This window comes from Larimichthys crocea, chromosome XXI (genome assembly GCF_000972845.2).
Source record: "Larimichthys crocea isolate SSNF chromosome XXI, L_crocea_2.0, whole genome shotgun sequence".
In the NCBI taxonomy this organism is placed as follows: domain Eukaryota; kingdom Metazoa; phylum Chordata; class Actinopteri; family Sciaenidae; genus Larimichthys; species Larimichthys crocea.
The window spans coordinates 18,010,627-18,022,437 of NC_040031.1; the positions used below are offsets into that span (position 1 = coordinate 18,010,627).

Here is an 11,811-nt window from a genome sequence, read left to right on the forward strand (position 1 = left end):
GCTGAGTGTAGCTCCATCCATTTATCATTACCGTCATAACCAGCGGTCGCTACTGCTGAAGTATTGACCCGGTCATGATGTCTGTAATAGGACATTAGAGATAAATCTGAAGGGAACACCAGTGATGATAGAAACAGGAGAGGGAATATTCTTTTTCATCCTGTTTCACCTCTACAATCAAATATTACATCTCATGTTTAATGAATCGACGCCATTTTATTTTATTTTATTTTATGTTTCGGACGTCGTAAATCTATAAGAATCAGTTCGAGCTAACTCATCTATTTGCTCCAATAAGATGTTTACCTCTGAGGGCCTTATTGACACGTACAGGCTGCTTGTGTCACCTACTGCCTCTCATTCGTTTTGATGAAGGAGCTTAAGTCAAACCTCAGCACAGAACACATCAGTGCGATCAATGAGTGCCGAGTGACTGACCTACTGGACACATTTATGGGTGTGGGAGGCTAATTAGGAACCACTTCCCAGGCTTGGAAAGACAAGCCCACAGAACAGCTGCTGGTCAGCACTGGACTCCTATCCATGGGTCAAATAGGTGGCAGCTCGTCACGGACAGTGACACAGCTATAGGTCTAGAGAGGCCAATTTACTTAATGGCTAGCCCTGGGGCTGGGGACTCCCAGTATTTCTTTACTTGGACACTTGTAGATGACAGTGCAAGAGCCAAAACGATCCACTTTATCACAGCCGGTCTCATAGGAGAGCCATGACCAGAGTCATTCTACAGGAGAGTCTTTTGTCTTTCAAAGTGAATTTAATGAAGTGAAACGCTAAAAGTCGTGGTGGTAAGTCATTCCGCAATTGTTTACATTTACATTTAATGCTACATTAAAAGGTTATAATGTTTAAATGTGCTGCAGTAGTGAAGACAAACAATAGATTTTTTTTCCAGTGGTGTGAGGATTTTATCTTGTCCAGAGGGCTTCATGTCAAACACGGTCATTGACATCAGCACTCTTAACTGTAGCGTTTACTTTTTTTTTTTTTTTTTTTTCAGAATCACGCCCCTGAGGGTCAAAATGCTTTAGTCCCAGACGTCTCTTAACACACAGATGTTACAGTAACACAGGCAGGAAATCATGCCCAAACATCACCTTTGACCCCACATGTCAGCTGATCCACCATCACCTCTTTTGAAATAGACTCTCAACTTCTATAAATTACCAGATTTTCCCACCATGTCCCTCCATTCACTTTGTCTGGCTCCAGCCATTTTCCACTACAGACCCTGCGGTCAACTAATAGTGATTGCACAGTTGCTGAAAATCTGTCCCCTTGGGTTCACAGAGGTCAAAGGGCTCACACCAGGGTCACAGCCTGTCTTTATGTCTCTTCCCACCAAAGGCTTTGTGATGAATAGAGAGCCCCAGGAAACAAAAGCTTTCAGCAAAGACAAGCAACTTTGCTCAATACATCAGCACCTCCACTCACTGCTGCCCTCCCTGGTAAAAACACACTTTCTAACTGAGATAATGTGCGACTGAGGGGGAGCAAAACCTACAAAGACATTTAAAGAAAGCAAAGACGACAAGTGGAAACAGGAAAAATGGACCATTTTATATTCAGTCCACATGCAGCCACCAAGAGAGCAAAAGAAACAAAACACGGGCATGTAGCAGCATTGCTACACACTAAAAGACAATTTGCTGTTATCATACAAAACTTGCAGATCTACATGTACACTGTATTTTAATTTTTTACATTACAGCTTTGCAGCTGCAAACTAGATGTATGTTTATTTTTATTATTTGTTTGTTTTTTGTAAAGAAAAGTTGTCATGATGACATTTTCGACAGCTCTATTAGGAGCCTTTACTTTTTTATCTTATAAAAAGCACCTTTTCTTCCTCAACTTGTTTTCCCTATCATTGCATTTGACCCTTGTAAAACTGTATCAGCAAACTAATAACCAGGCTGGCCTCTAATCTACTGCCTTTGTTCCCTTCTCCTCTTATAATGTGTTGCAGATTCCAGAGGTTGAAACTGGCAGGGAGATTTTAAGCAAATGGCATCTGGTTAAAGGTCAGATTTGGGAGGCCCAGTGGGTGAAAGGTTGAATAACTCCAAGGAAGGTAGTGACCACATCTTTGGGGAGATGTTTTAGACCGTGTTTTAGGCAACTACTTCTCCTATGACGAGTATTAAAAATTAAATTAAAATAAATGTATTTGATCATTTAAGAAACTTCAATAAACTGGATTTAAATAACCAAACAAATTTAAGTTTTAATTAGTTATTTACAACTGGTTTGTCAATTCAGAGGTATTTTTAGATATATTGGTTTCTTCACTTTGATTTATTGTCTTGCTTTTAAAGTGAAGAGAACGTTTCAGAAGGGATCACAGTCTTGAGTTCAAACTGCAGGTGTGTAAAATGGAACATGCACTTTTCTTCTAAATTAGGCATTCAGGGCATGGAGAGAGCGGTGGGGAAATTAGTGGAATAACTAGTTGATTCTAACCAGATGATTGCTTCAGTTGGACACCAGAGAGTTTTCATTAGGTCTCTAATTTACAAGCCTCCCTCTGCATTCCAGCGCATGGAGCAACTGCCCCAGGTCTTAAAGACCTCCTTTAGCCTTTGCCCTTTGCAAAAGTTGTTGCCAAAGCCGTGCACTTTGAAATTTACAATTTACATCGTGGAAGAGTGTTGTTCAAGTGTTGAAGGAATCAATACTCAAACATGATCTTTTATCAAATGTATTTTGTATGATAATATCCAAGAACAATGTGATAACCATCAGGTGCCAGTAAGCAAGCAGCTATATATGGTAAAAAACAAAACAAAACATAAAGTCATTAAACCTTTGCTGTAGGGGGTTCTCAGAAAATACATTCAGGACACTGGGATTAAAACTTTATTTATGTGTATGTGCTTGTGTTTCTGGTTGTGCTGCTGTAACTCTGATCTGCTTAGGAATATGGAAGTTTAAAGACAGCAAGGTAAAACAGTGGAAATATTCTAAATACAGCATACACTTCAACCAGTATTCATTTTTTGATTTTGTCAATTTTATGTGGCCAAAATATGTTTTGTTGCTGCCCCCATCCGCAGCAGTGCCTAGCTCTGCTTTGGTCTGAGCACTATGGATACCTCATACAACCCCACTTACTTAAAATACACAAACTTTCCCTTTAAAAAGATCTCCGTTTGACCATTTATATTGTTCATTGTCTTGATTCAAGCCAATTGGCAACTTTTTAATATTTTTTATATGACTTTTTATGTGACTTTTTTATACGTCCAGCTCAACTGTTGCAACGTAGCTGGACAACACTGACCGTGTAAAATTTACATTTCCGTTAGTCACCTCTCAGTAACCTTGCTTACTTCATTTTACTTCAAATTAATGACTAAAAGGAGAAAGAAACCACTTTCTTTTGCAATAAACAACAGAACACTATTATTATTGTTTGCCCGCTGAAGCCTCTTGATCCAAAGCAGAATAATTTACAATGGAGGACATTGAGTATTCGACCCAAGGTTGTGATCATATCCAGCTGACACAATTGTCATTGTACCTTCAGTAAAGTACACATAGCAGCGCAAAACCCGCGCCTGTCACAGATGAACGTGTTACATATGTTATATTTATAGACTCTTGTACCAAAATATTGTAGAGCCGCTGTCAGCTTTTTCCAAGGGCACACAGACTCTTCCTCTATTGAGCACCACCTCGGGTCGCACTAATGGCTGATGACATATAAACCTTCAACCACTGTTCAGGATGTTTTTCCCTTTAAAAAGTTCCCTTTGATAAATGAACTTGTGCAAGTGCACCGCCATGCTGAAGGAGAGATCTATACAGTCTTGCACAAAGATACATAAACGCCGTATTTTTTCAGTTGTAAAGGCCTCATTAAACATGATGGCGTTTGTAATGATTTTTATCTGCTGCTGAAAAACAATCATTGCATTTTGTCAGAACTGACTCATACTGGCATGATACAGTGGCAGTCTGGTTAAACACATTTGGCACGGCAGATTAGAAATGTTTACACCAAAGTCTTGGCTTGATATGGAACTTGCTTGATCCAGATAGTTTAGTATAGACCGTAAAGCTTTCCAATTCATCATAAGCAAATTTCTAAAATAAGCTACAGTTTCTCTGGCATGTCGCTGATGATGCTGTTTGTAAACACTGGGATGGATGCAGGCGGACCATGTGCCTCTGCTAATGATGTTGTAGGAAGGGAGGGAACACTATGGGAGGCCCCATGCTGCTGCTTAACTCTCTCTTAGCTGCCAGGTCATGTGTGATTAAGAGGTTTGTGTTACCTGGAGCCCTGCTGAGGAACTTTCCCCTGGAGGGGAGTTTGTCCCCTCCACCTAATCTGAAGAGGCCACGAATGGATACAGCACCATTTACCGGTAGTTTTATCACAGTTTTTCCCAGGGGAACGCTCTCAGGCTTCATATTCAATTTAGTAACCAGGCAGGAGCTTATTCACCACTGTAGATTAAATGCCGGTTATACCTTGGACTCCATTTTACATTACAGCTTAATTATCTGTGTGAGGTAACTGTCTGTAGGTTGCAAAGCTAGCTAGCAAGCTTATATTTCACTTTATTTGAAAAGTCCAAGTATTTAATTAAAAGTCAAATTGTATTTGAGTGTCAAACCAGGAGAATATGAGGACATGTAAACGTGTTTATTCAAAACGAATCAAATTATTTAAAATGGAAAAACACAAAGATTATACATGTGCAATAATTATCATGCGAGTGATCCATTTTATAAACCTGTCAATGGGTCTCAAATGAACATCCACAAAACGCTTGTCCCCTGTTTTTTTATTTTTTTATTTACCAAGGATAATAAATAGTCTTCAAATTGTCCCTGAAATTGTGTCCAACAGTGATTACAACTGGCATCACGCTGTGTTTGTGTGCAATGGAGCAGGGGTGGAGATGAGCGGGAGGTGGTGGAGAGGGATAGAGCTGAGACAGTAGTGGGTTAGGAGGTGGCATGTGGGACAAAGAAAAAGTATCACAGAGAGAGAAATGTAAGCATGACCATGCTCCTGTCCTTGTTTGTAAAGTGATGAATGAGAGGACTGCACAGCGCTGGAGGCACTGTGATATTTGAGAGTTGTCTTCAAAGGCGCGAGCAATGATACTCAACAGCACTGGAGCCTGCTGTCCCCTTTAACAGTAATTGTTCGTTATGTTTTCTGATTCTATAAGAGGCTTGTTTACTTTAGTATATTTTGGAAATGCAGCAGTAAAACAGGCACATTTCCAATTATGATTATATGAAGAACACACACAATAATGATTCCCTATCTAATATGTAAGCTCCTCAGTAAAGCATGAAAAAATACCTGCATTGTTTTAAAATCATAAGCAGACATCAAACATGTTTGTTTGCATTGGTAAATTTTGTAACAGCAGCAGTAAAACAGGCTTATGTTTCCAGTTATAGATTATTACAGAAATACAAAATGAATTTCCTTCTGTAACTCTTCAGTTACAGACGAAAATATGCCTGTTTATATAGTCAAAAAACTTTAAAATCCAGTGCCATCTCCTCATTGATTTTAAGATCCCAATTGCATGTTTTCAAATTCTAAGCAGACCCCAAACAAAATGTTTACAGCATTTCTGTTTCCCAAAGGCTGCACATTCTTAACTTTTATTTTTAGGTTTAATGTTACAATAAATTGGTTCAGTGTGACAGTGTCAAAGGAATAAAATTTAATGATTACTCCAAACCCCTCAGCCAGACCACCTCTGCTTGTGCCAAAGTGGTTGCGGTTCAAATAGAGAGCACCGAGGAGACAACTGATGTTGTCAGCATGCTGAGTTGTTGCAGTGTTTGTGAGTGGGAGAGGGAGAACCAGGGGAGCCGCAAACAGGACAGGGCCACGAGTTCCGCCAGCTGCACCCTGTCTTTGAGGAGGGGATGGAGAGCTTCTCATTGAGGTTGGCAAACGCTGGCTCATAAACTTTCCCCTGTCTCTCCCTTTGATTTTCCTTGGACATCTGCCTAGCCCTCCCATCAGGAATGTGCAGCAGCTGTTTGCTGCAAGTGTCTTCGCCGTGTGAACTCGGGCTTGTGCACGGGTCCTGGCTTAATGAATTGAGCCAATTCAAACTGGGTCGCCTGGGACACTGGGCCCTGGTGCATAACTCTTCTCCAGGGGATGACAAGCAAGCTCGGAGAAAGAGGCTGGGAAATGTATATTATAGAGGTTAAACATTTGCCCTCATACTGTAATTGGCTTAGATTGTCTAGCAACCGGATTTGCAGGGGCAGAACCTGCGCCATGCTGCAGTGCAAAAGTTCAGCTGCAGCCGACACGATTGTGTGAGCTTATGTATGTGTGAGAGAAAACGTTTAAATGTGTCGAGCGCATGGAGAGACAGAACAAGGCAACACAACAAGGTGTGTGAGGCAGATGTAGTTTGATATTGTGTTAAACTACAGCTCGGTGGTTGTACAGCTGTGCCAATAAAAGTTGTGAAAGCACGATAATGTAATTTTCAAAGGCTGCAACTGTATGCTTACACTATGTGTTAGTAAAACAAGATCAATATTTAATCCATTGATGCATCATAAGTGATTTTGCTTTATGAGTAAATTCATGTGGATGGATTTCATTATAACACTTTTTGTCTCTGGCTCCGGCATACGTCTTCCCTCTGCAAACTGATGCTGTTTATGCGAGCAATGATATTCTTTCATGCAAAAAAAAGAAAAAAAAAGGAATTCCTTTATTTTTTTTTCTAAGCCAAAGAAACATCCAGACTTTACTCACAACGCTCAACCAGACTTCAGACTAAGACAGACAAGAGGATTACTGATAATGTGGACAGTCTTCATTCAAGGAGAGCTGGCAAACACGGCTGAGTTGACCGACGGGGAGAAGAATCTGACGCTGCTTGTTTGTTTGAACGAGGAGATTAAGGAGAGTGAGAACACAGAATTCGGGGAATTAAATACCACTGAGAGATAGCCATCTTTGTCATGCCAGTGAGGCCCCTCGTCTTTAGAGCAGTTTGCTTTATTGTAACTAGAAGAGTCTGTCTTTAAAAGTGGTTGAAAACTCTTGACTGTATGCGTAAAAAAAAAGACATATAAGCGTGTAATTGGTGATATTTCACGAAAAGTCTGTCTGAATTCTGATGCGTGCTCCATGTTCATTTGTTTTCTGTCTCGTGTATTCCTGTGTGACTGGCCACGCAGCACAGTGAGGGGAACTCCATGAGCCATGATGAGTTGTTTAAAATCTAATCAGAAACTAACAAGTCCCTGGTTATTTGTTTCTGCCTCAATACTTGAGAGTTCCCAGATGTTGTGGAAGGTAGGGAGTCGATTGTTTATACAGCGGCGAATCTCACCCAAACACACACATTCTATCAGCCTTCATGGCTATCTATCAAGGGAGGCACAAGTTACAGTTTTTCTGAAGTCAGGCAGGCACAAAAGCCCTTCAGCAGCAAATTACAACTCCCACCCCACCTGCTGAAGCCAGCGTGCTGGCGGCGCAGTGTTCAGACGGTAACCTGCCTCCGATCGATCGGTTGTTGTTGCAGCTGTGCTCTGGTTGATGGTTTATTTAAGCGGCTCCACATGCTTGTTGAGGGGAAGGCAGCTGAATACATAAAACAGGCTCTCAGAACCACTTTGTGGTCCGGCTAAGAGTAAATGGAATAATAAAAACCAAATGGTTTCATCCCATGTTGCAGGCTCATAAATCCAGGATGTTGCTTCTTACCTTTATGATCCAACGCATGTAGCATGTTAGGTTTTGTGGGATGAGTACTGACTCTAAGACAACATGTGTGTTCAACTGGATGAGCACCTGATGTAGATCTAGTTCACAGTCACTGTTTCGTCTGTATTAACCAACTACTACTGAACTGAAATGTCAGGAATCGTTATTAAGAACATGAAGTTACACTTCAGTTGACTCTATATTTGGATAGTCCATCTACACATCGTTTATCTGACAATTCATGAAGATGTTTTTTGCTTGCTTAAACCAAACCTTAAAGCAACACTGCATAGAAATTTGTATTATTTAGGTTTAGCAGAGTGTAATATCAATGTATCTGTTATGATTTCATTACTTTTGATCAATCAAAAACTAGCGAGTGGACAACTTTGCTAACAACCAAACATCAAGCAAATGCAACGCAACACAAGACAGCTAATATTACTTACTAGTCCAACAGCAAGAAGCCCAGCTCGGCGTCTGTCTTTCAGCCTTTTATTTCACCAAGCTCTCTCCAATGACTAAAAGTCAGTCCCAGATTTACTCTTGTCCAGCGACTTCTTGCTCGGTCACTCTCTACTTTTCTCTTCTTAGCTTCCCCTGTTGTCCTCTTCACCTCTGCCTTTACGTGCATAGAGACTACTGATTCCAGTTACATTGCCCAGCTCTCTGTCAGCATTCCCCCATGCCCCAACCCTGAAAACCTCCTCGATGAAAAGCCTGAAAATACCAACACTACACTGGTGCTCTAAGCTGATAGTCTGGGCAGCCCAGCTAATAAACTGAGCTAACATTAGCTAACAGCAGCTATAGTTGATGCACAGCAACTGAAGAACATCAGAGGGAAAACCAGAATTTCCTTCATAAATGATGATCCAGTTTCACCAAAATCAGTGAAAGAGTTTGGATATTAAGTACAAGAACAGGCAAAAATCTGTTATTATTATGGTAAAAACAAACTTGACTCTTACTAAGCTGTTGGAATATCCCAAATACTCTATCTCTAACTATCTTTAGGCGGAGTATCCTGAATTCAAAATAATGTCTCCAGCTGCTTTTGTCTATGAAAAAATAAATATCAAATACACAGTATGAGCCATAGGAATATCAGATCAGATAGGAACTGTGATAGTGAGGTCCATGTTCAGTGCTGAGTGATTAAAATCCTCTGTTTAGTCAGCTAGGCTTCAAGGTCAAGCCTTGACTCTCTCCAGAGAGGTCAGTGACATCCCCTCTCCATTCACACTGTTTCCTTCCCTTCAGCCAGAGGGGAGGATGTATCTCTAACTTCCTGCTGCCATACACACAGACAGGAAATTAGTAATTTGCTGTGCTATGCCTGACATTTCAAGTGTTTAAAGTTACATGCTGCAGTACTGTAAGTCGTTCTTTGCTTGTCGGCACACTATGAACTTAGACTTAGAGAAAATATCTGTTTGAAAATGGTTAAAGGAGAATCAACTCTTTGATCCTCTTGAAATAATTATGTTTAGTCACTTTTCTACTATTAAATCTGACAATAATTGATATTGTGGTTAATTTGAAGAATTATGCTGCTCTGCTTATCAACCTGCCAAAGGCTTTGTAAACAACTGAAGACATCCTGTTCCTACAAACATTTAAAGACACAGCTTTCTGTCTCCTTATTTCTTGGCTGGCTCTTATCAGCGCAGATTAACTTGTGCAGAACAATCAGTTCTTTATTTTTTTAATGTTTAACTTTTAGGCATTAAAAATTGCCATAACTGAATAAAACAGACAACAGGGTTACACATGAAGTTGCAGTATAAGATAACAGGTGACTTTGGTTCTGGAAATGAAAATTTCATAGACAATGTTACGTGACAGAGCATTTTTTAACACTTGGATGGGCATAAGATTACCTTATCTGAATCATCAGTTTAAATGTAGGAGTAAAAATCTGGTTAACTGAAAAAGTCAAAGGTACAAGACCTTAGGCAACAACTTTAGAAGATGCAGTAGGTCAGGTATCTAAAAAGCATTGCAGTAAAAAGTCTACAACTCTGGCTTGTTAGGAGTAGTCACTTCCGGGATTTATTGCCATTTAATTCACCAAACTGACCAGAAAATTAAATTTGTTATAAATTAAGGTGACACATTTATAAGTCATGGTCATAACTTAACTCTGCAGTATTGTTACTTTTATGTTAATCGGATGACTGCTGTTTAAAAAATGAAGAACAAAGTCTTTACCTGCAAGGCTGTCAACAATGTTTAAAAAACATATTGCCACTGATGCATTTTACAGGAGATCTACTGAACATGTGCAGTTAGACGTACAAAACTAACATGGGCAAATCTAATTTAAGTTTTTATGGAGCCTTAAATTGAATAAAACCCAGGGAAACCACACTGTATGCTTGTTCATCTCATTCTAAAAGTTACCGTCCATAATTTCAGAAAAACAGTTGAATGTTCTGAAGCAGATTATGTATCAAAAGCTTTCATGTCAGATTCCAGTAATGGCATCATGCGAATGTGGTGCTTTAATTTGATTTAAACCTAGATTTAAACTTTGGGTGAATGGCACTCATTATGCGGCATCTGGTTACTTTTACGTGATGTGTGTACCCATGGTGCTATCATTACAGACTCTTTTTAAACTGTCAATAGATCACCAAGATTTATAGCGCAGTGCAGTTGAAAAGCATTGTGTTATTTACCCGTGAAGTACATATAAAATAGTGCCAACATATGTGTGTTAAAAAACAAAAGGGGCAAACTGCTGCCAATTCCCAAAACCTGCAAATAAGAGTGATTTCATAACCTTTTGTTGTCAGGTGTCGAGCAGCTCCAGTTGACTTTTGTGGCCCTTGGAAACAAAACAGGTGAGCTTCAGAAAAAAAAGGAACAGCCTCTCTGATATTGTGGATATTTTTGTAAACTCCCAGGGGTCCGAGCTTGCCCTAGAAATGGCTGAGGACTGAAAAATGTTGTCGGAGCAATACTGTTTATGCAGAGCACAGGCTCATTGTTAGGGGACAGGGAATATTCAGAAAACAGTTTGGCCCTCTTTTACTCCAAGATATTTTGGCCCATGTCTCTCTGAGCATGACCTGAAAAACAGTAACCTAGTTTCTAATATCCAATTAAAACAATTCAAGAGAACAAGCCCAGAAATAATAATAGCTGCCGCTGTATTTAAATGATGAATCATGCAGCACCACATACATGTTTATTTACTTTATACAACGATAAGACAGAGATTAAACTTGATCATGTACAGAGTGAACTGAAGTACTTTTATTCTATTAATGCATGTTTGTAAAGTGAATTACACTCCGATAAATCAACAGCCGGCCTGTTTTAAAATGTCCACAAACCTGAGTTATAAGGTCATTAGCTGTAATACCACATGTGGAAAATATCTGGAACAAAACTTCAAACACTGTCTATTCAGCTTCACAAAGGAAGTGCGCTGTAAACGCTCGCACAAACAAAGCATGACTTCCTCGTGCCATTTCAAAGGATTACAAAGTATTATCATCATGTTGTCTTTACATTATTTGCTTGAGATGTCATTCTGTAATCACATTTTGTGTTGCTCTGCACTTTGGGTGGCATCCATACACTATGTACAGTCCCATAGCCAGTCATAGTCTTCTCGCTCACAGGACATTTTACTGCAGCAAACATTTTATTTCTCTACCTGTTGAACTATATGATAACACTCCCACGTCTGGCATCGGGTCCAATAACTCCATCTGGCATTGGGCAAGATTATGAAAACAGTAACTAGCCAGAAATTTCATTGCTAAAGACGATGTAGTCATCTGTTCTGCTCTTTGAGGGATTCTGCCTAACACCCTTGAGAAAACTTGGGCCATCAGTTATCGAATCGGATGCATATTTTTTCTTACCCGAACCAACAGCGCAATTCTGTTTTGACAGGCTCTCTAATTACCTTTGCTATTTATGGTGCACTAACCATCTGCTACTGATTCCTTCATTATCTCGAACACGACAAAATGATTAGGGCATTAGAGGAGTCTTACCTTTGCTAAGGTTGGGCCCTTGTCATCACAAATTGTTCATCAAAAATCACAAAA

At 39.8% G+C, this 11,811-nt stretch overlaps 1 long non-coding RNA gene across 1 annotated transcript in view; it reads left to right on the top strand.

Annotated features, from left to right (window-relative positions):
• The window catches only part of LOC113744222 (uncharacterized), a 139,387-nt gene extending 137,168 nt beyond the window's left edge, over nucleotides 1–2,219 (top strand). The window contains exon 6 of the long non-coding RNA XR_003461367.1: nucleotides 1,988–2,219. This is a non-coding gene — a long non-coding RNA (uncharacterized LOC113744222). The remainder of the gene's footprint in view (nucleotides 1–1,987) is intronic.
• The last annotated feature ends 9,592 nt before the right edge of the window (nucleotides 2,220–11,811 follow it).